Source organism: Dama dama, chromosome X (genome assembly GCF_033118175.1).
Source record: "Dama dama isolate Ldn47 chromosome X, ASM3311817v1, whole genome shotgun sequence".
NCBI classification, from domain to species: Eukaryota; Metazoa; Chordata; class Mammalia; order Artiodactyla; family Cervidae; genus Dama; species Dama dama.
Genome location: NC_083714.1, coordinates 158,897,612 through 158,925,489, shown reverse-complemented (window position 1 = coordinate 158,925,489; position 27,878 = coordinate 158,897,612). Strand labels below are relative to the sequence as shown.

At 45.7% G+C, this 27,878-nt stretch overlaps 1 protein-coding gene across 5 annotated transcripts in view; it reads left to right on the top strand.

Moving 5' to 3' along the window:
- The window catches only part of TBL1X (transducin beta like 1 X-linked), a 238,206-nt gene that overhangs the window by 149,583 nt on the left and 60,745 nt on the right, over window positions 1-27,878 (top strand). For 4 of the 5 annotated variants that reach the window (XM_061137238.1, XM_061137236.1, XM_061137239.1 and 1 more), the window contains one exon: window positions 21,362-21,454. The exons of the other annotated variant lie outside the window; for it this stretch is intronic. The gene's annotated coding sequence lies outside the window, so the exon portion shown is untranslated. The remainder of the gene's footprint in view (window positions 1-21,361; window positions 21,455-27,878) is intronic. 5 annotated transcript variants of the gene reach the window in all.

Here is a 27,878-nt window from a genome sequence, read left to right as displayed (position 1 = left end):
TATTCAGGGGTTGAGATTGACAGGTTTGATCTTGCAGTCCAAGGGGCTCTCAAGAGTCTTCTCCAACACCACAGTTCAAAAGCATCAATTCTTAGACACTCAGCCTTCTTTATGGTCTGACTCTCACATCCATACGTAACTACTGAAAAACCATAGCTTTGACTATATTGACCTTTGCCAGCAGAAGATGCAGAATGTAAAATCCCCAGTCAAATTTGAGGGTCACCTGTTTCAGACACATTAACTTTTCTACTCCCACTTCCAGACTGTCTCCTTTTCCTTGTAAGGGGCCGTCTCTTCTCTCCTTATTTGAATAAGTAAATCTCTGTATAATGGAGGAACCAAATTGAGAAAGATATCTCAAAAGTTCACTTTACTTTTCTCATATACTTTTTGGAGGAACAAAGTTTCTGTCCTACCAAAAGACACTGTCTTTTATTTTTAATCTGTGGTATTTCTATAAAACCATGTAAATGTCATACTTGACACTGCAGGGCATTTCAGCATTTTTTTTTTGCAGAGAGGTTTTCTGTGTGTGGGGGGCTGCGTGTGACTTGTGAAAAGTTCTGTTTGCACAACCAGATAATCTGAAACAGCACCTGTTCCCTGTTCCCAGTGACACCTTCCCATTACCATTTCAGGGTCACACTTTGTTCTGTTTAGTGTCTTGTCAGAAATCGCACCCCCAGAACATCTTAATATACCTTCCAAACTGTAGCACAGACGTGCTAAATCACTTCAGTCGTGTCTGACTCTTGGAGACCCCAAGGACTGTAGCCCACCAGGCTCCTCTGTCCATGGGATTTCCCAGGCAAGAATACTGGAGTGGGTTGTCGCTTCCTCCTCCAAGGGATCTTCCATCTCTTAGGTCTCCTTCATCAGCAGGGGAGTTCTTTACCGCTAGCACCACCTGGGAAGCCCTATACTACACACTCCAGTATATTTAGGCATTTAAATATTGCATAATTCATGAAGCTGATCTTAGGACCCCAGAGAAATTTGAACAGGCTCAAAGGAAATCAGATTAAGCTTAAACTAAGAAATTCACTTAAATCCTATTTTTCCTTTATACTTGATTTTTATAGGACATAAAGCATTTGTATTTTACTGTGTTTGAAATCATTGGGCTGCCCTGGTGGCTCAGACGGTGAAGAATCGGCCTGCAATACAGGAGACCCAGGTTCCATCCCTCGATCGGGAAGATCCCCTGGAGAAGGGAATGGCCACACACTCCAGTATCCATGCCTGGAGAATCCTGTGGACAGAGGAGCCTGGCGGGCTACAATCCATGGCATCACAAAGAGTCAGAGGCGACTGAGTGACTGACACTACACTTGAAATCATATTTGCATGAAGCCTGTTGCCTACTAGGCTATTAAAGGGGATCAGTAAAAGAGAAAAGTAGGCAGATAAAATCATTTGATGGGTGTAGCATGAAGATACTGCTGTAGCCAAGAATTGTAGCGTCTACACTCTGTCTAACCTGGTTGGTTTTTTTCCTTCTTCTGACCCTGTTCTTTTTCTTCCTCAGACACATTTGCTCACTTAAAAATTCAGGTGTTTGAAAACCAAGCAGTTTCTGTTTAACAAAAAACTAGAGATAACTGTGATTATGTTCCAGTTGAAACAAAAACATCATTCTCTTGTGCTTACAGTTATGTGACTCTTTTAATCCCATTAAAGAACCTTCTGACATTTATTCCTTTGTGGGAGTGACTGAAAATGTAGATTTATCTTGGCTTTTAGGTTTTTATATATATATATATATAAAATAAAAGCTAAGCTGATGAAATATATTAATATATTAATTTATCATTTACATATCATTTATATATTATAATTTGTTTTTATATTCATATGTTGTATATTTATTATTTATAATAATTTATTTATATATTAATTTTTATATGTGTTAATATATTCAATCATCTTGCTTTTTATTTTTTCTTTAAAAATTGAAACAAATGATGGAGCAGACCAGAGGGAACACAGCAGCATTCCATTGACTACTTCACAGCTGTTAGCCTGCTGCGTTAACTATCATTCTGTACAGGCCCACACGTCCGGCTTTATGCGTCTTTGAATCTGTGAATTTCGGCAGTGTCACTGTTAAACACGCCACGCTCCTTTACTGGCCCAGAGAGGTTAAGTTCCTCACCAGGGGACACACAGCCCCGAGCGAAGGAATCTGGGGTTCAGCCGAGGTCACGCCAGGACCACACTGCTTCTCCGAGAGTCTGCCAGCTTGTGTCGGAAGGGAACCACTACCCTTTCCAAGCACTGAGCATAATTTCTGGGAAATTACGTGCTGGCATCTGGAGGAAAAGGAAGCCAGTTTAGACCGGGCATAAATAACAGCGTGATTGAGACTCGCCACCCAAGACAGAGACAAGAGTTTGGCCTTCAAGGCAAATATAAAGGGCTAGAAGAACCAGCATGTGCATGTGTGTTTATTTATTTTTTTAGTACCTCAAAAGTGCATCTAAAGATAGGCCAGTGGTACGGTGGAAGGGAGATGGGATATATAATGCCAGACCACCTAGGATGACTTCCAGGTTCTGACTCCTCAGCGATGGGCTGTCCCAAGTCTCTGAGATGGCAAAGGGTGATGATTAAATCACTTCGGGGACCGTGTCCATGCAGACTTGAAGCATGAGGCACATGCCGTGTTGCTCTGTCCTACACGTGCACCTTTGATCCCTGATCACGCAAGGTGACATTCTCTCTATTTTACGTGACTTCCGTGGCCCAAGCCCTCTCTGGAAAGCCAGCGGGGACCATCACACCCTGGGATGAATCTGGGAATTCTGACCGCCAGCCAAGCAGGGCTTGTTAACCCATGGATGTTCGTTAAATTTTTTTTTTTTTTTTTTTGCATTAAACTGTGTGTCATTTTTTTCTGTCTCAAGAGTCAGTCGCCCTCTGAAACTGTAGGAAAGTACAAGTCTTTTTTAGACGTTTGTGCTGCCAGTCCCTGCACTGCCTCCTGCTTCCATGGGGTGTGTTATCTTTAGATACCCCACGCCATCCGTTTACAGAGGTGGTACCTGCCTCGAAGAATTTATGTCAGATTGCTTTAAAAGGGGGGCTTTACTAAACCGATAGATTTCTTGGTCTTGCCTCAAATGAACTGTCTCAACTGTTTGTTTCTCCAAATAATTGCATACTTGCTGTTGTCCGTTGTTCAGTGGCTCAGTCGTGTCGGACTCTTTGCGACCCTGTGGACGGCAGCACACCAGGCCTCCCTGTCCATCACCAACTCCTGGAGCTTACTCAAAATCATGTCGATTGAGCCGGTGATGCCATCCAACCATCTCATTCTCCGTCGTCCCCTTCTCCTCCTGCCTTCAGTCTTTCCCAGCATCAGGATGTTTTCCAGTGAGTCAGCTCTTCACATCAGGTGGCCAGAGTATCGGAGCTTCAGCATCAGTTTTTCTTATGAATATTCAGGACTGATCTCCTTTAGGATGGACTGGTTGGATCTCCTTGCAGTCCAAGGGACTCTCAAGAGTCTTCTCCAACACCACAGTTCAAAAGCATCAATTCTTCGGCGCTCAGCCTTCTTTGTGGTCCGACTCTCACATCCATACATGACCACTGGAAAAACCACAGCCTTGACTGCATGGACCTTTGTCAACAACGTGATGTCTCTGCTTTTGAATCCACTGTCTAGGTTGGTCATAGCTTTTCCTCCAAGGAGCAAGCTTTTTTTAATTTCATGACTGCAAGAAATTTCACTGTCCCCAGTGGTTTGGGAGCCCATAGTAGAAATTGCCCTTTGCACGTGAGGACAAACTTGTGTCATGAAAGCTAGGAAGAAACAAACTGTGAAACTGTTGAGTCATCTTATCCACGACAGACCAATCCACGCGTTCTCTTGGTCCCTGGCTTTTGAGGACTGACCGACTGGCACCCACACATGAGTCTGTTCTGGTTAGCAGTGTCAGATGGGAGGAAAGGGCAGTGAGGAATCAGAATTCTCACAGAGGTGGGCAGGGACTTCCCTGGAGATCCAGTGACTAAGACTTTGCCTTCCAATGTAGGAGGTGCGGGTTCTATCCCTGGTGTCGGGGAAGCTTAAGATCCCATAGGCCTAAAAACCCAAACATAAAGCAGAAACAATACTATAACCAAAAAAAAGACTTTTTTAAAAAATGGTGGGTGACAGTTTTTTTTTGTTTTTTTTTTTCTTTTTGTTTCACTGCACCACAACAGCTTATGGGGTCTTAATTACCCGACCAGGAATTAAACCCAGGCCCTTGACACTGAAAGCACAAGAGTCCAGGGAATTCCCAGCTTTCATTTTCTGGTTTGGAGAAGTCATATTCAGTAGCTGTAGTTGCATGAAATGAGGCCTGATGTAAGAATGCACATGTACGTATTTAGCTGTGGTTGTAGAGTCATCAGTGTGTGTGTGCATGTATATATATATATGTATATATAGGAATACATGTGTATATATGTATACATATGTCTGTGTGTATTTTGGCTTCACCTCGAGGCATTCAGTATCCTAGTCCCCCAATTAGGGCTCAAACTCATGCCCCTTGCAGTGAAAGTGCAGTGTCTTAACCGCTAGACCCCCCCCAGGGAAGTCCTCAGTCATTCCATTAGTAATAATTGGTGCTTGTGATTTCACAAGGCTCCAGTACCAGTGATGGAACAGGAGAAGCGTTAGCATCTTGAAGGCAGATGAACTCAGAGAGTAAGAATTTTATTTTATTTTTTTTTGACATCTTTATTTTTTTTTCCATTTATTTTTATTAGTTGGAGGCTAATTACTTTACAATATTGTAGGGGTTTTTGCCATACATTGACATGAATTTTAATGACAAATAGGGTGTGTTTGATCTCCAAAGAACTGCATTCCATGAATCAGGAAGGAACCGCCTTTTCCGCACTTCCGTTTTCCTCAGCCAGCTGCACACGCTGCTGCTTTCTTGGTTGGGATGAGGGTGTTCTTGGTCATCCTGCTCGTCTATAAATAAATGATTGCTATAAATAAGACATTCGCTGTTGATCTAAGTTTGACGCCCTGGGAGAGACGCGCACGTGAACGGAATGCAAAGCCCCAGGATGACTCACTCCCGTTCTGGCTTTGATCTTCTATGTGTCGAGGCTAACTAAAGAAATCTGAAGTCAGTCGGGTGAAAAAAAAAAAAAAAATCACACTAAATCCAAAACTGGATATAGCGCAGTTGCTTGTAGATATAGTGCAAATGAGGGCTTCCCTGGTGACTCAGATGGTAAAGAATCTGCCTGCAGTGCAGGAGACCCCGGTTCAATCCCTGAGTCATGTAGATCCCTTGGAGAAGAGAATGGCTACCCACTCCAGTATTCTTGCCTGGAGCATCCCATGGATAGAGGAGCCTGGTGGGCTACAGTCCATGGGGTCACAAAGATTTGGAAATGACTAAGCGACTAACACACCTATATACGTAGTGTAAATGACTTAATATATTTCAGACCAGCTCAGGAGTGTGAGATCAAATTGCCAACATCTGTTGGGTCATCAAAAAAGCAAGAGAATTCCAGAAAGACGTCTACTTTTGTTTCATTGACCACACTGAAGCCTTTGACTGTGTGGATCGCAACAAACTGTGGCCAATTCTGAAAGGGATGGGAATACCAAACAACCTGACCTGCCTCCTGAGAAACCTGTACGCAGGTCAGGAACCAGGACAGATAGACAGGACATGAAACAACAGACTGGTTCCAAATAGGAAAAGGAAGATCAAGTCTGTGTATCGTCATCCTGCTTATTTAACTTCCATGCACAGTACATCATGAGAAACGCTGGGCTGGATGAAGCACAAGCTGGAATCAAGATTGCTGGGATAAATATTAATAACATCAGATATGCAGATGACACCACTTTTATGGCAGAAAGCGAAGAGTCTCTTGAAAGTGAAAGAGGGGAGTGAAAAAGTTGGCTTAAAGCTCAACGTTCAGAAAACTAAGATCTTGGCATCCAGTCTCATCACTTCATGGCAAATAGATGGGGAAACCGTGGAAACAGTGGCTGACTTTATTTTCTTGGGCTGCAAAATCACTACAGGTGGTAACTGCAGCCATGACATTAAAAGGCGCTTGTTCCTTGGAAGACAAGCTATGACCAACCTAGACAGAATATTAAAAAGCAAAAACATTACTTTGCCAACAAAGTTCCATCCAGTCAAGCTGTGGTTTTTCCAGTAGTCGTGTATGGATGTGAGAGTTGGCCTATAAAGAAAGCTGAGCACCAAAGAATTGATGCTTTGGAACTGTGGTGTTGGAGAAGACTCTTGAGAGTTCCTTGGACTGCAAGGAGATCCAACCAGTCCCTCCTAAAGGAAATCAACCCTGAGTGTTCGTTGAAAGTACTGATGCTAAAGCTCCAATACTTTTGCCACCTCATTCGAAGAGCTGACTCATTGGAAAAGACCCTGATGCTGGGAAAGATTGAGGGCGGGAGGAGAAAGGGATGACAGAGGATGAGATGGTTGGATGGCATCACCGACTCAATGGACATGAGTTTGGGTGGACTCCGGGAGTTGGTTATGGACAGGGAGGCCTGGTGTGCTGCAGTCCAGGGGGTCGCAAAGAGTCAGACACGACTGAGCGACTGAACAACAACAAACAAATTTTACCATTTTTTAGCTGTGAAACCAGTCTGGACCGTTCCGTTCACTTAGACTCTCCAGAACTTGTCCTTTTTCATCTAGACAGTAGGAATAAGGAAAGGATTGCTGTGATGGTGAAGTTATATCATGGACCCAAAGGGGACTTTACAAAATGTACACTTCCTACGAGAACGGGTGAACAATGAGTTATTTTATGTGGGTGGGTCCAGAGCAGCCTTGGTGTTGAAAGATTTTAGTGATGAAAACAAGTGTCGCACACCTCTCATGACTCAAATTCAGAGATGATAGTTAGCAAAGCGCATTTGTGTTAAAAATAAGAGCGCCACACAGCGGGCACGTGTAGGACTGTAGAAGAAGCTGGGAAAGAGAGGCAGTCTCTGGGAGGTGAGACTTGAGTGGACCTAGGTAGAGGGGTCCGTGGGGTCGCAAAGACTCAGACACGACTTAGTGGATGAACAGCAGCAACAGGGTTTCTCAACCTCAGCACTAGTTACATTTGGGGCCCAAGAATCCTTTCTCACGTGGGAATGCGTTGTCCGACCTCTATGCCTTACATGCTAGAGACCGTTCCCAGAGTCATGACAGTGGGGAATATCTCTGGACATTGACTGATGACCCCTATGGGGGACACATTTGCCCACAATTGAGAACCTCTTAAAATCTTTCCCATCAACATCGGTTAATTAGATAATTCTTTAAAAATATGTTGATTTATTTGGCTGCCCAGGTCTTAGTTGCAGCACTCTGGATCTTTAGGCTTCATGGCATCATCCAGAATCTTTAGTTGCATATGTTGGATCTAATTCCTTGACCAGGGATCGAACCCAGGCCCCCTGCATTGAGAGCGTGGAGACTTAACCACTGGACCACCAGGAAAGTCCTTAGTTATATCATTGTAATGGCTTTTTTTTTTTTTAATGTATCAAAAGGAAAAACCTGCACACACATGTTGATAACGGCTTTGATTCATCATTGCCGAAACTTGGAAGAAACCAGGATGTCCTTTTATATGTAAATGGATTAATATTTGAATGTTCCATGTAGACAGTGGAGTATTAGTTCGGTTCAGTTGCTCAGTCGTGTCCGACTCTGCAACACCATCTTCAGTGCTAGAAAAGAAATGAGTTCAAGCCAGAAAAAGACACAAAGGAACCTGAAATGCATATGTAAGAAAATGAGAAAAGCCACAGAAAAGGCTACGTGGTATATATAAATGACAACTCTGACATTTTGGAAAAGGCAGAATTAAGAAATAGCAAGAAAAAGATCAGTGGTTGCCAGTGTTCAGGGAACAGAGCGACATGAGCCCCTGGAGCACAGAGAATTTTTAGGGCAGTGGAACTATATTCTTGATGATGGTGTGGGAGCAGACATGTGTCTTTTTGCATGCGTGCGTACTAAGTCGCTTCGGTCATGTCTGACTTCTTGCGACCCCATCAGTCAGCTAAGCCTCGGTTTTCTTGAGTGAGTGACAGTCGCTCAGTCGTGCCCGACTCTTTGCGACCCCATGGACTGTACCCCAACAGGCTCCTCTGTCCATGGGCTTCTCCAGGCAAGAGTACTGCAGTGGGTTGCCATGCCCTTCCTTCCCCAGGGGATCTTCCCCGCCCAGGGATCGAACCTGCGTCTCTTACGTCTCCTGCGTTGGCGGGGGTGTGGTTTTTTACAACTAGGGCTACCTGAGAGGCTCAGGTCATTTGTCAAAACCCATAGAAGATACAACACCCTGATATGAGCTGTGGGCTTCAGGTGATCATGTCAGTGTAGGTTCATCAGTTCTAACAGATGTACCCTCTGGTGGGGGGGCACCTAGATAATGAGGGAGACTGTGAGCCTGTGTAGGGGCACAGGGCATACAGGAAATCTCTGTAGCTTCCTCTCACTTTCGCTGGAAATCTAAAACTACTCTTAAAAACAAAACCTGTTAAAAATCATGTTTCACGAGGGAAAAAAAAATAGAGATGTCATCTCCACACTGATGAGATTTATTCCGTTCAGTTTCACACTTCTGCGACCCATGAAAGAACTGGGAAGTTTCATGAGACTTTGCACTTGGGTTCTGAAAGCATCGTCTAAACCTAGTATGGCATTTGCGGGGTGTGTGTGTGTGTGTGTCCCAGGGACCAAGAACCTGAGCTGAAATCCACCCCTCACTCCAACTGCACCACCTCCACTGTGGTCATTTCCAGAAAGAAAGCACAGACTTGTTTTACTTCTGGAATAGACCACTTCTGTCATATGCTAATTGTCTAAAGTCACCCTGATGATATTAGAAGGTTGTCTATTTTAATGTAATATGGGTCTTCCCAGGGGACACTAGTGGTCCCATCTGCCAATGCAGGAGACATAAGAGATGGGGGTTGGATCCCAGGGCCGGGAAGATCCCCTGGAGGAGGGCATGGCAACCCATTCCTGTATTCTTGCCTGAAGAATCCAATGGACAGAGGAGCCTGGCGGGCTACAGTCCATGGGGTCACAAAGAGTTGGACACAACTGAAGTGACTTTGCATACATGCACACAATGAGTTTTGAGTACACATCGTAATGAAATGAACATGATACTGTCTTGGGCTTCTCTGATAGCTCAGTTTGTAAAGAATCCACCTGCAATGCAGGAAACCCTGGTTTGATTCCTGGTTCAGGAAGATCCGCTGGAGAAGGGAACGGCTACCCACTCCAGTATTCTGGCCTGGAGAATCCCATGGACTGTGTAGTCCATGGGGTCGCAAAGAGTCGGACTCGACTGAGCAACTTTCACTTTCCCTGATATTGCCCTAAGGCGGGACTCGGCAGACCCCTGCCTGTCGGCCAACCTCACCTGCCATCTGTTTTTTGTAAAGTTGTGTTGAAGCACACCCAGCACCCATTTATGTACCGTCTGTGGCTGTTTTTGAGCTGCTAAAGCAGACGTGAGCAGTTGTAGCAGACTCAGTTTGGCTCTCAAGGGTCCAAGATTCCTGCAGAGAAAATGTGCTCACCCCTGCTTTACCAGTCTAGAACTTTTCCCTCTTTTGTCGTCATAGCCTGAATATCTCCCGATTTTTAAACTCGGTTTCAGAAAAGAGGAGGATTGTCAGCGGAATAGCCTAGTTAGACAAGTAAGAGAGATGGACAAGTACATTCCCTTCGAAGGATCCTGCGACGTTACTCCTACCCTCTTCTGCATGTGAGATGCACACCCTGTGTACTAGCGTGTCTTTGTTGAAATGCCTGCTCCTTGGGCTTTTTAAATCGAGGATACAAGACACCGAGCTTCCCAGGATGCCCAGTCGGTAAAGAATCTGCCTACCATGCAGGAGACTCGGGTTCGATCCCTGGGTCGGGAAGATCCCCTGGAGAAGGAAATGGCGATCCACTCCAGTATGCTTGCCTGGAGGATCCCATGGTCAGAGGAGCCTGGCGGGCTACCGTCCACGGGGTCCCGGAGTCTGACATGACTGAGCGACTAAGCACAGCATAGCATATACAACGTATGTGTTAAATACACATACAGGCATTCAGAGACATCAGGTCCTGACAGAGGAGTGGGCTTGTTGTCGACAGGGCTTGCTACAGACTGGAGTGTGGCTTTTTAATCTCGTCTCACAGACTCGCCCTGTTCATCCGAAGGGTTGTACCGTTCACCACCGGCTAGTCCTTTTCTGTTGGTGTCATGCGTTCTGTCTTTCTTTAGCCCCACCATTCCTGCACGTCTCCATAAACCGAGAACTTTCTATGATTTCACTTCACTGTTGGCTTATTAGCTGAGCCTCTCTTATTTTTTACGGCATTGCTCTCGTGCTTATAGTATTCACTTTAACTCATCACCTCTACGTTTGAATGATATTTTAACACCTCCTGTATAAGAAAGTTGCAACAATGTGTTTTTGTTCAGCCCTGGTTCTTCCTGCTGCTGTTACCGAACTGTCTCTCATATGTTTAAAAGGCTACATAATACATAGTCATTTTGCATGAAGCATGTATATGTGAAAGAAACTTCAAAACGAGAAGAAAATATTTTTCTCTTCACCCCTGTATTTACCGTTTCTGTCACCCACTCCTTTGCATGAATCCAGATTTCCATCTGAGATCATGCTGCCCCTGAAAGAACTTCCATTGATATTTCTTGTGGTGCAGGTCTGTAAGCACTGAAGTCTCTGTGCATTTGCTTGTTTGAAAGAAAAGTCTTTGCTCTTTGCCTTCCCAACTTTGAAAGATGTTTCCTCTGAGTGCAGGATTTTAGGTGGACGCGTTCTTTCAGCCCTTTGAGGATTTTGTTCCATTGTCTTCCAGCTTGCATTTTTCAGGAAAAGACGTTTGTGGGGTTTGTTACCATTTTCCTCTGGATGTAATTTGCATTTCTTTCTTCTGACTGTTTTGAGGAGTTTCTTTTGTTGTTGATTTTTAGAAAATTGTGTCTTCTTGAGGTTTCTGGTGGTGCTTATCCTGCACGGGGTTTGTTTAGAGTCTTAGATCAATTTTACCTTTTTTATTTGTAGAGTTTCCTGGGGGGAAAAAAAATCAGATCTTGAAACCTTTGTTATAAATAACACGTGGTGAAAATTCCCTGGCAATCCAGTGGTTTGAACTGGACGCTTTCACTGATGAGGGCACAAGTTCTATCCCTGGTCAGGGAACCAGGATCCCACAAGCCACGTAGTGTGCACCTCCTCCCCCGCCCCCCCCCCCCAAAAAAAAAAAAAAAGAAATAACGTGCGTTGTCCTCTCCTAAGAGCTGGTGCTTTAGGAATGAATGTTACAATGAACATTAAATCCACTTTGGGAAATGGTTAAAATTAGTGATTATTATTTTTTGTATGATTGGAAGCTCCTATTAGAGGCTTCCCTGGGATCTCAGTGTTAAATCATATGCCTGCCAATGCAGTACACACGGGTTCTATCCTTGGGTCATGAAGATCCCCTGGAAAAGGATATGAAAGGAATCTCCTTCCCCTTCCTTCCCTTTCCCTTCCTTCCTCCCCCTGCCTTCCTTCCCCTCCCTCTCCCTTCCTTCCCCTCCCTCCCCCTCCCTTCCATCCCCTTCCTCCCTCTGCCTTCCTTCCTCTTCTTCCCCCTCCCTTCCTTCCCCTTCCTCCCTCTGCCTTCCTTCCCCTTCCTCCCTCTGCCTTCCGTCCCCTTCCTCCCCCTGCCTTCCTTCCCCTTCCTCCCCCTGCCTTCCTTCCCCTTCCTCCCTCTGCCCTTCTTCCCCTTCCTCCCTCTGCCTTCCTTCCCCTTCCTCCCTCTGCCTTCCTTCCCCTTCCTCCGCCTGCCTTCCTTCCTCTTCCTCCCCCTGCCTTCCTTCCCCTTCCTCCCTCTGCCTTCCTTCCCCTTCCTCCGCGTGCCTTCCTTCCCCTTCCTCCCTCTGCCCTCCTTCCCCTTCCTCCGCCTGCCTTCCTTCCCCTTCCTCCGCCTGCCTTCCTTCCCCTTCCTCCCTCTGCCTTCCTTCCCCTTCCTCCCCCTGCCTTCCTTCCCCTTCCTCCCTCTGCCTTCCTTCCCCTTCCTCCCCCTGCCTTCCTTCCCCTTCCTCCCTCTGCCTTCCTTCCCCTTCCTCCGCCTGCCTTCCTTCCCCTTCCTCCCTCTGCCCTCCTTCCCCTTCCTCCACCTGCCTTCCTTTCCCTTCCTTCCCCTTCCTCCCCCTGCCTTCCTTCCCCTTCCTCCCTCTCCCTTCCTTCCCCTTCCTCCCCCTGCCTTCCTTCCCCTTCCTCCGCCTGCCTTCCTTCCCCTTCCTCCCTCTGCCTTCCTTCCCCTTCCTCCCCCTGCCTTCCTTCCCCTTCCTCCCTCTGCCTTCCTTCCCCTTCCTCCACCTGCTTTCCTTCCCCTTCCTCCCTCTGCCCTCCTTCCCCTTCCTCCACCTGCCTTCCTTCCCCTTCCTTCCCCTTCCTCCCTCTGCCTTCCTTCCCCTTCCTCCCCCTGCCTTCCTTCCCCTTCCCCCCTCTGCCTTCCTTCCCCTTCCTCCACCTGCCTTCCTTCCCCTTCCTCCGCCTGCCTTCCTTCCCCTTCCTCCACCTGCTTTCCTTCCCCTTCCTCCCTCTGCCTTCCTTCCCCTTCCTCCACCTGCTTTCCTTCCCCTTCCTCCCTCTGCCTTCCTTCCCCTTCCTCCACCTGCTTTCCTTCCCCTTCCTCCCTCTGCCCTCCTTCCCCTTCCTCCACCTGCCTTCCTTCCCCTTCCTTCCCCTTCCTCCCCCTGCCTTCCTTCCCCTTCCTCCCTCTCCCTTCCTTCCCCTTCCTCCCTCTGCCTTCCTTCCCCTTCCTCCGCCTGCCTTCCTTCCCCTTCCTCCCTCTGCCCTCCTTCCCCTTCCTCCACCTGCCTTCCTTCCCCTTCCTTCCCCTTCCTCCCTCTCCCTTCCTTCCCCTTCCTCCCTCTGCCTTCCTTCCCCTTCCTCCGCCTGCCTTCCTTCCCCTTCCTCCACCTGCTTTCCTTCCCCTTCCTCCCTCTGCCTTCCTTCCCCTTCCTCCACCTGCTTTCCTTCCCCTTCCTCCCTCTGCCTTCCTTCCCCTTCCTCCACCTGCTTTCCTTCCCCTTCCTCCCTCTGCCCTCCTTCCCCTTCCTCCACCTGCCTTCCTTCCCCTTCCTTCCCCTTCCTCCCCCTGCCTTCCTTCCCCTTCCTCCCTCTCCCTTCCTTCCCCTTCCTCCCTCTGCCTTCCTTCCCCTTCCTCCGCCTGCCTTCCTTCCCCTTCCTCCCTCTGCCCTCCTTCCCCTTCCTCCACCTGCCTTCCTTCCCCTTCCTTCCCCTTCCTCCCTCTCCCTTCCTTCCCCTTCCTCCCTCTGCCTTCCTTCCCCTTCCTCCGCCTGCCTTCCTTCCCCTTCCTCCCTCTGCCCTCCTTCCCCTTCCTCCCTCTGCCCTCCTTCCCCTTCCTCCACCTGCCTTCCTTCCCCTTCCTTCCCCTTCCTCCCCCTGCCTTCCTTCCCCTTCCTCCCTCTGCCTTCCTTCCCCTTCCTCCACCTGCCTTCCTTCCCCTTCCTTCCCCTTCCTTCCCCTTCCTCCCCCTCCCTTCCTTCCCCTTCCTCCCTCTGCCCTCCTTCCCCTTCCTCCACCTGCCTTCCTTCCCCTTCCTTCCCCTTCCTTCCCCTTCCTCCCCCTCCCTTCCTTCCCCTTCCTCCCTCTGCCTTCCTTCCCCTTCCTCCGCCTGCCTTCCTTCCCCTTCCTCCCTCTGCCCTCCTTCCCCTTCCTCCCTCTGCCCTCCTTCCCCTTCCTCCACCTGCCTTCCTTCCCCTTCCTTCCCCTTCCTCCCCCTGCCTTCCTTCCCCTTCCTCCCTCTGCCTTCCTTCCCCTTCCTCCACCTGCCTTCCTTCCCCTTCCTTCCCCTTCCTTCCCCTTCCTCCCCCTGCCTTCCTTCCCCTTCCTCCCTCTGCCTTCCTTCCCCTTCCTCCCCCTGCCTTCCTTCCCCTTCCTTCCCCTTCCTCCCCCTGCCTTCCTTCCCCTTCCTCCCCCTGCCTTCCTTCCCCTTCCTCCGCCTGCCTTCCTTCCCCTTCCTCCCCCTTCCTCCGCTTCCCTTCCTTCCCCTTCCTCCCCCTGCCTTCCTCCCCCTTCCTCCGCTTCCCTTCCTTCTCCTTCCTCCCTCTCCCTTCCTTCCCCTTCCTCCCCCTCCCTTCCTTCCCCTTCCTCTCCCTTCCTTCCTCTCTCTCCCTTCTTCTTCCTTCCCCTTGAAATTCATGCACATAATTAGTGTTTATCATGAACGAAACAACACAGAATCTTTGTGTGTGTGTCATAAATAGAACTCTTAACAGAGAATGGATCCCTTTACTCTTGTCTGCCAGTTTGCATATAAAGAGAATCGGGTACCCTTTTAGTATAGTGACAGAAAATAACTAATCCACCTAAATAAAGAGTATTCCAAAAATGAATGGTTTTCAAAGAGGAAGGCGATGTTAGGAAATGAGGACGCCATTAATACACTGTGACCTCTCACGTCACGGTACCCACGTTCCTAGTTCAGTGAGTGAAAAGAGAACTGATGATGATGGCCTGATTTTAATTCCCAGTGGGTAAAGGCTCATGTAGAACTGCCCGACTTCTTGACACTATTATGACACTATTAAAAGTAGCGTTTATTTTTGTTAAGTCATTACCATCTTGGAATACTTGCATTCATTTTCATCAAGCACTGTCATCTTTAGCTTGCAGCCTTCCAGAGTCTAGAGAAATGCGCGTTGGTTTTATATTTGTTTTGGAGAATCTGTAGTCTTCCAGCAGGAGAACCTCCCATTTATTAGAATGTCTAGCAACTGGTGTATTCAAAATCTGTCAGGAAGTCGTCAGGAACATCTCGGCATGTGTCTGAAAAGTCAAAGTTTGGGAGAGTTACATACTGACCATGGAGTGTCAGTACACAGACAAGCTAGACAAGGAAAATGAAAGTGAAAATCACTCAGTTGTGTCCAGCTGTTTGCGATTCCATGGACTATACAGTCCGTGGAATTCTGCAGGGCAGAATACTAGAGTGGGTAGCCGTTCCCTTCTCCAGGAGATCTTCCCAATCCAGAGATCAAACCCAGGTCTCCCTCATTGCAGGCAATTCTTTACCAGCTGAGCCCCCAGGGAAGGCCAAGAATACTGGGGTGGGTACCCCATCCCTTCTCCAGGGGCTTTTCCTGACCCAGGCATCAAACGGGGGTCTCCCGCACTGCAGGTGGATTCTTTACCAGCTGAGCCACAAGGGAAGCCCCTAGAGAAAGACAGTGGTTCACAAAATGTCTGTTGCCTGCAGCTCAGAACCAGGAAAACATCATGACAAAGTGATAATTTGCTATGTGTGAACCCCTGGTATAACGCTGCTTGTGGTGGTACCTTGGTTCCTCTTTGGAAGCGTGTTATATTCCGGTAGGAAGGATTCTGTCATTCTTTATTAGCAGGATTGCATAACTTTACGGCACTTAGAACAGATCTACAGTAGATGCAACTATGGATAAACCGTTTTTATGGTCAGTTTTCTTTTTCATTATAGTTTATTATATGATATTAACTATCGTTCCCTGTGCTTCACGGAAAGACCTTGTTGTTTATTTGATGTATGTATAGTAGCATGTGTCTGCTAGTCCAAAAGTCCTGGTTTATCCCCTCCCCCAGTCTCCCTTGGGAACCATAGATCTGTTTTCTATGTCTGTGAGTCTCTTTCTGGTTTGTAAATAAGCTCGTTTGTGTCATATTTTAGGTTCCACATATAAGTGATACGTTTGCTCTTGTCTGACTTCCTACAATAATCTCTAGGTAGGTCCATCAATGATGCATTATTTCATCCTTTTTTATGTCTGAGTAGTATTCCATTATATGTATATGTGTGTGTATATATATATGTATGGATGGATATGGATATATTGGAGAAGGGCATGGCAACCCACTACCATATTCTTGCCTGGAGAATCCCATGGACAGAGGAGCCTGGCAGGCTACCCCAGTCTATGGGGTTGCAAAGAGTTGGACACAAGTGAGTCACACACACACACACGCACATATATACACACCACACGTTTGGGGCTTCCCAAGTGGCTCATTGGTAAAGAATCCACCTGCAAATGCTGGTGACGTGGGTTTGATCCCTGGGTCAGAAAGATCCCTTGCAGGAGGAAAGGGACAACGCGCTCCAGTATTCTTGCCTGAGACATCCCGTGGCCAGAGGAGCCTGGTGGGCTACCGTCCATGGGGTCACAAAACAGTCAGACATGACTTAGTGACTAAAGAACGTACCACACCTTTACCATTTCATCTGACCGTGAACATTTCTTCCTCCTCCTAGCTATTGTGCATACTGCTGCTGTGAATATTTGGGTGCGTGTATCTCTTCAAATCAGGGTTTTCTCTAGATATATACCCAGGAGTTGGGACCACTGAATCCTGTGGTAATTCTACTTTGAGGTTTTTAAGGGGCCTCCATACCGTTCTTCAGAGGGGCCACACCAAATGCATTTCCACCAACAGGGTAGGAGAAGTTCCCTTTTCTCCACACCGTCTCCAGCGTTTATTACCTGTAGACTTTTTGATGACGGCCATCCAGACCTGGGTGAGGTGATGCATCACTGTAGTTTTGGTTTGAATTTGTCTAGCAGTTGGCCACATTGAGCATCTTCTCATGTGCTCATTGGCTCTTTGTATGTCTTCTTTGGAGGAGTATCTGTTTTCGTCTTCTGCCAATTTTTTGGTGGAGTTGTTTGGTTTTCTGTCATTGAGTCGTATGAGCTATTCGTGTATTTTGGAAACTTGAGCCGCGTTGAATTTCAGCCCAGCCTGTAGGTTGTCGTTTACAGTTTCCTTTAATGTGCAAAATCTCGTGAGCTCAGTTCCACTTTCCTTTTGTTTTTCCAGGGCAGCAGTCATCAAGCCACACAGTAGTCTTTTCTCAAAGCTCCAGTTCCCTGGTCCTTTCCTCTGGGAGGCTCTTTTCTACCTTCTTGTTAATCATGGACGTTTAAGTGAATATTGGTGGGAACTCAGACATAAACTGCTTGAAAGCAGGGAGTTAGACCCTTGACATCCTCTTGGTGACTGTAGAGAGCAAAGGTTGCTTCCTTCTCTCTCTAATTTGCTGCTTTGTGATTGAAAAAAAAACAAGCCAAACTTGGAGTCTCTTCACCTGTGCTTTGGAAAAGACTAAGACGTGACTTGATCACCTGGCCAGGTATTTCTTTGGTGTCTTGGTGAGTTAAGAGTTAAGCATAAGCAGATACACTGAATCTTGATAGCAGGGAATCTCAGAGCCAGAAGACACTTAACTGTATCTAGCTCCCCCCTAAAAAGACATTCTGTTTGTAACATTTCAACAGACCCTGATGAGCTGTTTATCACTGAATGCAGAGTAATGCGTTAGCCACAGTGAAGTATAAAGAGATGGTATAAGGCATTGTTCTTGCTTTCAAAGTAGCTTACAGCCTCGTAAGCAACAAGGGCAAATCAATAAGTTCACAGATCTTTTTATGTGAATAATTAAAAAAAACCCTTTTACTCTGGCAGATTTCAAACATACTAAGAAATGAAGAGAATAATGGACCTCCAAGTATTCATTACAAAGCATCAGAAATTTTCAACATTTTGCTAAACTTTTTTCAGGACTTTTTATTACAGAAAGCATTTACATGTTATGTATTTACAGGAAGGGATAAGTGTATAAATTTCCTCTTTTATAATCTTTTATACTTGATTTTTCAAGCCCTCCCACTCAAATTTCAGTTTTATTTTGTTAAAGCCATATTCTTTTTTTTTTTGCAAACACAGATATTCTTCTTTGAAATGAAAGATAAAATTTCTTCTTCCATGTGTACCTCATTAAGTGATGGAATTGTCTGCTGAACCTTGAATGTTTTGGTATTCCTATTTTTCCAGATACTTTCTCTCTGTAATAGTTACTATTTTGCTTCATTGCTCTTAAATGTTTTTTATCAGTTTTTTTTTTTTTTTTTTTTTTTGGCTATGATTCAAAGCCTGTGGGGTCCTAGTTCCAAATTCCCAGGAAATGTGCCCCCTGCAATGGGATCCCCCTTTTATCAGAATTCTTTGTTATTCCCATGCTCTTAATTCACTGAATGTCTTGAATTATTTTGTAGGTGGATATCTGATGTTTTCATGTTTTTGTGTCTCTCAGTGAACCATTTTCTCTACACAGAATCCATAATTGACCTCGGTAACCCAGTTTAGATTGTGACAGTCTATGCTAAAGTGTCCCCTGGGTAATCCTTTCTGAATCTAAGGCCCGTGTGAAAGCATTACTTCTCATAATTCACAGTAAGAATAAGGCAGAAGTCGTGAAGAGAACTGTCTACTTGGTGAGTCTGTCGAGTAGCTTATTTTTCCCCTCTGTTCTTGTCACGTCATAGCAAAGAATTAAAACAGCAGACTGACACAGCTCAAGCAGGCAGGATCTATTAGGCAAGCCACATGCAGGAGAGTCTTGAGAGATGAGAATGGACCCACACCTATTGGAGTGGTCTGGTCTCATATTTAGGTTTCCCTTTGTATACATTTTTCTCTTTCCCTTGGTGGTTCCTAGGCCTCCGTTGACTATTTCCCCTTGCAAAATAGGGCTTGTATCTGCAGCCAATCAGGGAAGGGAATGCAATTAGGGTGTATGGTCAAGCCAATCAGGGAAAGGGGCGTGTTAGGCTTCTCCCCTCTGTGCTCACCCCCCCGCCCCCCGCAGAGGTTCTTATCCCAGGTCTCAAGTTTTCCTTCCTTTCCATGGGCTTTTTCCTTTCCTTTGTCTGCCCTGCACGTGGTTCTTTTAGTCGTCCCTTCCTCTGACTACTATCTTGGAGTCTGTTTCCCTAGTCTAACCTACCTAACACTAGAGTCTGTCCTATTAAAATATAGTTTCTGGGTAGTATTGGCATTTGGGGGCCTGATCCGTCTACTGTGTGGAAGACTGTTCTGTGAGTTGTAGATGCTTAATGCTATGCCAGTAGCTTCCCTCCTCCCATTGTGACAACGGAAAAATGTTTCCAGACATCGCCTAATATCCTGGAGTCCCCTGGTGCAGTGGACATAGCCACCTCTGGTTGAAAGTGCTTTGTGTCTCTGTGGACGTGCCATGATGCTTCCATGTTTTATCAGGGGTTACTTGGCTCAGTCGGCAAAGAATCTGTCTGCAATGCAGGAGACCCGGGTTCAATCCCTGGGCCGGGAAGTTCCCCTGGAGAAGGGAGTGGCAACCCACTGCAGTATCCTTACCTGGAGAATTCCATGGACAGAGGATCCTGGCGGGCTACGGTCCACAGGGTCAGAAAGACTCAGACAAGGCTGAGGGACTCACGCTGTCACTTTCGTTTTATGTGTACCTTTGAGCATTAAGGAATATATTGCATTTGTTAAAATCTTTTGCATATCCCACCAATACTTTTCAGTCCCATAAATTCTTGCCAGCACGGTTAATGGATAGTGGTTCTCTTTGGTTGTTCATAATGGGAAAATCAGCAATGACAAGGTATTGGAAGGTCAGATTTCTCACTTTAACTTCTTATTTTTAGCAGTAAACTAATTAATTTTGTCATGTTGCATAACCAGAATGTCATTAACCAAAGTCATATTTCACATGTTTTGTGTGTTTATAACACACAGATGATGTTAATTACTTACTGAATTTAACAACTTCTATCAAAGATAACCTTCACTTTGTGAGTTACCATCTGTTTTGGACCAAAGAATAGGTCCAAATACTAAATAATAAGGCTTTTTTTTTTTTTTTCCTGAACAGCTTGTAATAGGAGCTGTTTATATATTAATTGCCTGATTGAATTATTATGGGTTTTAATGTTTTAATTTTCAAGCAATGTGGGGCTTATTGTGGTGACATCTGCTCATATTTTGATAGTTTATGGTATTTAGCAGTCTCATCAGAAGGCTATTCTGGGTTTGCAGCGCAGGCCTGAAAATAGTCATTTGCTTTCTGCGTCAGGTTACTCTCAGGAGTATTGTCCTATTTCATCTCTACTGCAAAATTTATTTCATAATGAAATGCATTTTTATTTTATAAGAAAAGTCCGTATTCCCTTGTCCCTGCTTCAGTCTAATGCCCTTAAATGTCTGTTCAAACAACTGTAGAGTTTTGTTTAAATCTTATTTTCCTTCAGCAGTAGATTTTTTTTTTTTTTCAGTTGTTCTGGTTATTACTTTCATCTTACAGATCCTTATGATGTTTTAAAAATGCGCTGTAATGAAACTTAACAGCCTATGAACCTGCTTATAGAATCTTTTTAATCTCCTTTCTTTGAACAGTGTAACTATAAACATACCTCAGTGGGAATAATTTCCTTGAATTTCCTTAAAAACGTTTCAAGAGGTTCTGATTAATTCCCTAATAAGAAACAGCTTCATTCATAGCCCTGCTTCTGAATTTGAATTACATTAAACCTGGCACCTTTTTATATCACTTAAGACTATTGAATAAGAATTTACAGAAAATGGCAGTCATTTCATTTCCTTAGTTTTTGAGCGTGTGGATAGGTTAAACCCTGTAAGGAGCCTGGATTCACTCACAACCAAAGACATTTTGTAAGGAAGAAGGTACATATCCTTAAATATGTGCTGGCTGACTGCTTTGTATTTATATTGACTGAAAAATGAAAAACGAGTTTCTGGTCTGAAGGATTATCTTGTGAGATATACTCCTGGATTCTTCAGAAATCTGTGCAAATACGGAAGAGCTCTGAAATGGAAATGTAGGAGAACAGTAGCAGAAAACTTGAGACCTAGTAGTCAGTGCTTCCTTTTGCTTTATTTTAGGAAGCCAAAAGAAGGGGGGAAAGAAAAGATTCTAATGTTTCCCTGTTCGCATGAGCACATAAATGAGTGACTATCTGCACACAGACATGCATGGCGTGATTACTGTAACATTGGCCCGAGCACTGTTTATAAACTTTCTGTGAAGCATCTTTCTTCTCTTTAGGGCATCTGCAGTTTAATTTATTGATTGTATATGATACACTCCATAAAACAAAGATATTTCAAGTGGGCGTTCATTATCATTGAATGGTGCAAGAACACTTGTCTGAGCTAAAATCTGTTTTATTTACTTTGAGACGTTTGCCTTGTAATTCTCTGCGTGTACCATAATGCTGATGGCTGGTTTTAATTACTTCCTTTTCCACATTGCAAATAAAACTGCATAGTTTGTGTCAAAGTTGAAGACAGAGGGTATGAAGCAGTAAAATGTGTTTGAGATGACAAAGGAAAAGAAGAATAGGAGAGATCAAAGGTGAACAATTCCCAAAGAATTTTCAGGTTTTTTTTTTTTTTTTTTTTCTGTTTTTCAATCTCCTTGTTTCTCACCAGGCAGGTCCCAGCAAGCAGACACTTGGTGGTTCCTATGATCGGGTGCTGGGGAGGCCACTGGTTCAGAGATCTACACATGAAGTCACCCTAAAGGTACACCCCTGCCTTTGATCTTCGTTCTCTACCTGAAATTCCTTTCAAACTGAACTGCATTTTGCCAAAACTGTGAATACCTTCTGTTTTAAAATGATCTCTTTAGAAGGAGTCTGAAGTCTTGTCTTCTTGCTGAAGTTTAAAGTAATTGTTTAATCGCTAAGTCATGTCTGACTCTTTGCGACTCCGTGGACCGTAGCCCACCAGGCTCCTCTGTCCATGGGATTCTCCAGGCACGAATACTGGAGTGGGTTGCCATTTCCTTCTCCATGAAGGTAATAGACAAAGCGTTATTAAATAATGATGTGCTACTTAGTTGAATCTTTAAGATGAATTGGGCTTTTTTGCCTTCTAAGAATTTTGGAAAATTCTTAGAGATGGGACTACCAGACCACCTTACCTGCCTCCTGAGAAATCTGTATGCAGGTCAAGAAGCAGACAGTTAGAACCAAACATGGAACAACAGACTGGTTCCAAACTGGGAAAGGAGTACGTCAAGGCTGTATATATTGTCACCCTGCTTATTTAGCTTATATGCAGAGTACATCATGAGGAACGCTGGGCTGGATGAAGCACTAGCTGGAGTCAAGAGATTGCTGGGAGAAATATCAATAACCTTAGATACGCAGATGACACCACCCTTATGGCAGAAAGTGAAAAAGAACTAAAGAGCCTCTAGTTGAAAGTGAAAGAGGAGAGTGAAAAAGTTGGCTTAAAACTCAGCATTCAGAAAACTAAGATCATGGCATCTGGTCCCATCACTTCATGGCAAATAGATGGGGAAACAGTGGAAATGGTGAGAGACTTTATTTTCTTGGGCTCCAAAATCACTGCAGATGGTCACTGTAGCCATGAAATTAAAAGATGCTTGCTCCTTGGGAGAAAATCTATGACTAACCTAGACAGCATATTAAAAAGCAGGGACATTACTTTGCCAACAAGGATCCGTCTAGTCAAAGCTATGGTGTTTGCAGTAGTCATGTATGGATGTGAGAGTTGGGCCATAAAGAAAGCTGAGTGCCCAAAAATTGGTGCTTTTGAACTGTGATGTTGGAGAAGCCTCTTGAGAGTCCCTTGGGCTGCAAGGAGATCATACCAGTCCATCCTGAAGGAGATCAGTCTTGAATATTCATTGGAAGGACTGATGCTGAAGCTGAAACTCTAGTCCTTTGGCCACCTGATGCGAAGAGCTGACTGATTTGAAAAGACCCTGATGCTGGGAAAGATTGAAGGGAGGAGGAGAAGGGGACGACAGAGGATGAGATGATTGGATGGCATCACCGACTCGACGGACATGAGTTTGAGCAACCTGCAGGGAACAGGGAAGACAGGCGTGCTGCAGTCCATGGGGTCGCAAAGAGTTGGACACGACTGAACTGAAGATGAAGCTGAATACTGAACCAGCTATTTTAAACTTTTCTGGGTCTTACCAGGAGCAGATGACACCTTCTGAAATCAACCCCTCTCGTCAGCATTATGAATTAAAATTAAGCTGCAAAATTGATTATAATTGAGGGCATGAGTCCGTGTCTTATCTGGCTCCTGTATCTTAATTCTTTGGTTTATTTAGTTTCTTAATATGATTTGTGTCTATCTGCAAATGGATTTCCTACTTAACCTTGAAAGTTATTAGAAAAACATGTGGCTTACTATCGATAGATCTAGGATGATAAGGTATATACCCAGAGGAGCAAACCAAACAATCATAGATGTGCAGACGTCAAGAATGGAAACCCAGGGAGTTCTTTGGTGGGTCCAGTGGTTAGGACTCTGCCCTTTTCCAATACAGGAGGCGTGGGTTCCATCCCTGATCAGGGAACTATGATCCCGAAAGCCTTGTGGCCAAAGAAGAAGAAAAAAAAAAAACGAAAAACGAGAGTTGAAGCCCACGTCTCAACCTAAAGCTGATGGTTCCCCTCCACCCTCAGTCAAAAAGAAGCACTGTTAATATTTTAGAAGATGGGATTTTAGGGTTTGATTTTATCCTTTACGTTTTATGTTTTCTGGTTCTTTAATTGTTTTAATGAGAAAAAAAAAACGGATAGAAGTTTTGTAATTTTAAAAACATATAAAAGATGGAAATTTGCAGAAGATTTTTTTTGCTGTACTGTTTTTAAAAGAACCAATCAGAACTAAAATGATAGGCCCAAATTTAACCACAGGAACAACAATCTGATGAGGTATTTTTATTTAAGGCCAAACATGTAGCAAGGTAAGTATGTACTGTTGTTGGCCCTTGACTAAGGTCATCTGCACCAGTTTGAACTGCACCAGTCCACTTATACATGGATTTGTTTTTTCAGCAAATACCTTCTGCTTTATATAGTCACGAGTGAATCCACAGATGATGAGCTAAGGATATGGAGGGCCCACTGTAGTTATAAGTGGATTTTCAGCTGTGTGGGATTTTCACCCCAAACTCCATATTGTTCAAGGGCCAGCTATATTAGAATTTCAATATTTTACTTAAATATCTGGAAGGGGTAGTTTGATTTTTTTTTTTTTATGAAAAATTAGAAAAGGTTAATTGAGTCTGTGTCATCGGATATTCAGGTTGTAGCATGAGGCTTTTAAATGGCCAAAGAGTATTCCATTTGTATGGATGTATCACTGTGTCGTATTTATCCATTCATCAGCTGATGGACATTTGAGTTGTGTTTGCTTTTGTTGAGCTGTTCAGAAGAGCGCTGCCGTGAACATTTGTGTACAAGTTTTATCAGGATGTGTACCCTCATTTCCTCTTGGGTCTGTACCTGAGAGTACAGTTGCTCCGTCATATGGTAACTCTGTTTAACATTTGGAAGAATCATCCCAACTTCTCCAAAGTGGCTGCGCCGTCAGTCAGTATTTTTAACACGCAGTGAAGTCATATTTTAAATGTCAGAGGGAAGAGGGGAGAGAGAAGGCCTTTTGCTCGTCAGTGTCTTGATTGAGTCTGAACTCAGTATTCAGGGAACACGTAAGCTTTGAGGGAATTGAACTGAGCACACACGTTGACTTCCTGCTGTGAGTTGGGCATTGGTGTTGAGCTTCATAGATGACTCTGGAAATTTGTGTAGCCTTTGATGATTCCGTGTGTGATTTCCACGTGCGGATGTTCATTTGAGATTATGCTGGGGAGTGGCATTGCTGCTCACATACCACAATTCCCATGGCGGCTCCATGACCATGAGCTTGGGAGTCATCTGTAAATCACAGCCCTTTCTCTCTGCGCTGGATGCTGTGCGTCAGAAAGTGAGGGCTCACATCTGTTCCTGTTGTTCAGTCACCAAGTTGTGTATGACTCTTTACGACCCCATGGACCGCAGCACACCAGGCTCCCCTGTCCTTCACCATCTCCCGGAGCTTACTCACACTCCTGTCCATCGAGTCGGTGATGCCATCCAACCATCTCATCCTCTGTCTTCCCTTCTCCTCCTGCCTTCAATCTTTCCCAGCATCAGGGTCTTTCCCAATGAGTCATTTCTTCGCATCAGGTGGCCAAAGGATTGGAGTTTCAGCTTCAGCATCAGTCCTTCCGATGAATATTCAGGACTGATCTCCTTTAGGATGGACTGGGTTGGATCTCCTTGCAGCCCAAGGGACTCTCAAGAGTCTTCTCCAGCCCCCCAATTTTAAAGCATCGGTTCTTTGGTGCTCAGCCTTCTAGATGGTCCGACTCTCCAATTCGCCAGGACTACTGGAAAAACCATAGCTTTGACCAGATGGCCTTTTGTCTGTCCCCGCTTGACTTAACCTAGTTTCAGCAGGTGTCTCCTCGGAATGCAACGGACACACAGCAGATGATGGCTGTGGTGTCTTTTTGGCTCTTCATTGCAGAGTGACCGGTGGGTTGTCCCCGCGGAGTGTCCACATTCTTGGGGCATCACCCTTCAGGTTCCCAGACAGGAAGATCTCTGGTTAGAAATCGACAAGGCGGGTGTGCGCTAATGTAGCCAGGGGAGAATCGTTGGGAGAGCAAGGTTGGCAGATGTTTTCCGTCAAGAGTCAGAGGGTAGATGTTGATAGTTGATGCTTTGTGGGCTCCGGGGTCCCCGTTGCTTTCTTCTGCCTTTCTCCTGTTAGAGCTGCAACTGATCATACACAAATGAGTGAGTGTGGCTGAGTGATGGTAATACTTTGCCGACAGGCACTGGAATTCCAATGTCATCACCATTTCACGAGTGGCAAAATAGGATTCTTTTGATTTTCCTTGCAACCATTTAGAAACAGAGACAGCGTTGATCGCTCCTAAGCCTCACGGGAGGTGGTCGATGTGTGAGTGTGCCTGTGGGCTGCAGTGCGCAGCCTTGACCTCCAGAAAGACACCTATTTTATTTCTCCGTCTTCTAACTGTGACCTTTGAGTTGAAGGGCCTCTGTTTTACAGCTCTGCGAGGTCCGTGGCGAGCTTAAGATAGCGTCCACCTTATGGCTTCCCTGGTGGCTCAGATGATAAAGAATCCAACTGCAGGGCAGGAGACACAGGTTCAATCCCAGGGTCGGGAAGATCCCCCTGGAGGAGGACATGGCAACCCACTCCAGTGTCCTTGCCTGGAGAATCCCCATGGACAGAGGAGCCTGGCAGGCCACAGTCCCTGGGGTCTCAAAGAGTTAGACACGATTGAAGTGAGTAACACTTTATTACTAAGTTGTGGTTGCTTGGCCACGGCCCTGCAGTTGCTCATAGACTTTAGGGAACTGCACGGCCTTCCATGAGCAAAGTGGCTCTGGACGTATGTAACCAGTCTTCCCCAGGGGACGTTTGATCGTGTCTGGAGACCTTTGAGGAAGATGTTTGCTCCTGACACCCAGTGGGTGGAGACCAGGGATGTTGTTCAACATCCTCCAGGGCATCAGGGAACCCATCACAGAGATCCGTGTGGTCCCGAGTGCCCACAACACCGAGACCGATGACCCCTCCCTGTCGGTATTTCTGTGTTTTGATCCTCACAGTCCTCTGGCTGGGAATTTCACCTGCCGAGCGTTTGATGACAAAACTTGAATGCCTTCGGCTTGCTGATTTTAAGTGTCAAAGGACACTCCTGGGATACTCGACTTCATGATGCTTTTAGTATTTTCCTTTTACACGGCATGTTGTTGTTGTTACTGTGTGTGCATGCATGCTCACTTGCATCCAGCTCTTGGAGACCACATGGACTGTGGCCCACCAGGCTCCTCTGTCCAAGGGATTTCCCAGGCAAGAAGACTGGCGTGGGTCACCACACTGGTTTAAAGCTGAAGCGTCACAATATACTTTTGTTGTCGTTGTTCGGTCACTCAGTCATGTCCGATTCTTTGCAGCCCCGTGGACTGCAGCATGCCAGGTTTCCCTGTCCTCCACTATTTCCCTGAGTTTGCTCATGTCCGTTGAGTCGGCGATGCCATCCGACTATCTCAGCCTCTGTCGCCCCCTTCTCCTGCCCTCAATATTTCCCTATTTTAACACCAAGGTTTTTGGGATGCATGCTGACTCAAATGGCAAAGCATCGCCTGCCTTTTTATCTACAGAGAAAGCCACAGGGTTTTTTGTTTTTGTTATTTTCCAAAACTCTGGAGACCACATTATAGGAATCGATGACCTCACATAGGACTCCACCTACCCCAGCAAAGAAACTCATTCAGGCCAAGATAAATCTTGCATATGTGGCTGAAAGTCACAGTGTCTTGAGAGCTTTTGTAACCAGCCTGTGTACATTCTTGTGATTTGTCAGAGGGCCCCAGGGACAGAGGAGCCTGGTGGGCCGCCGTCTGTCGGGATTGCACAGAGTCGGACACGACTGATGCGACTTAGCAGCAGCAGCAGCTAGTGTAGAGACTCATTCCAGCCCCTCAGTCTCAAAGATAATTAAAGTCTGTAAATTAATTTACAGACTAATCGGAAGCCTTAGCTGGCAGACCCACGTCCTCCAGCAAAGAAGGGAAAGAACATTTTTACATTGAAGCTGTCTGTATCTTCCGAGGCCCTTTGCTACAAAAGCTTGGGCACCTGAGCTTGAATTTCACTGAGTGGACGGAAGACTGTAAAATGAAACTCTGTTCTTGGACTCACGTGTGTGTGTCTGTCTCTCTGCGACGCAGACCTTACTCAGCAGTGGCTTTCGGTCATCGGTATGAACTTTTTTAGGAAGGTTTCCCTCTGGACCTGCCTCCCGATCGGGCAGAGAAGTGTGGGGTGGGCAGGGTTCATGGCTCAGAGGGTTTGAGACGGGGACCCGTGGCCGCTCGGGGGAGGCACACGTGGTCTTGGCCGCACGTCTGGGTCAGGACGCCCCGTCCTATCCTGTCTGCAAGCTTCGTGCTTTTGCGCACGGGGTCGGAACGAAGCCCACCAACCAGCCACTAATGAATCCAGGCGGGCAAATAGGCACAGAAAGGCCCCTTTCTGAAGGCCTCACCCTGGGGATGCTTTTTGATTTCTGTGAAGCGTGTCATTATTTTTCTAA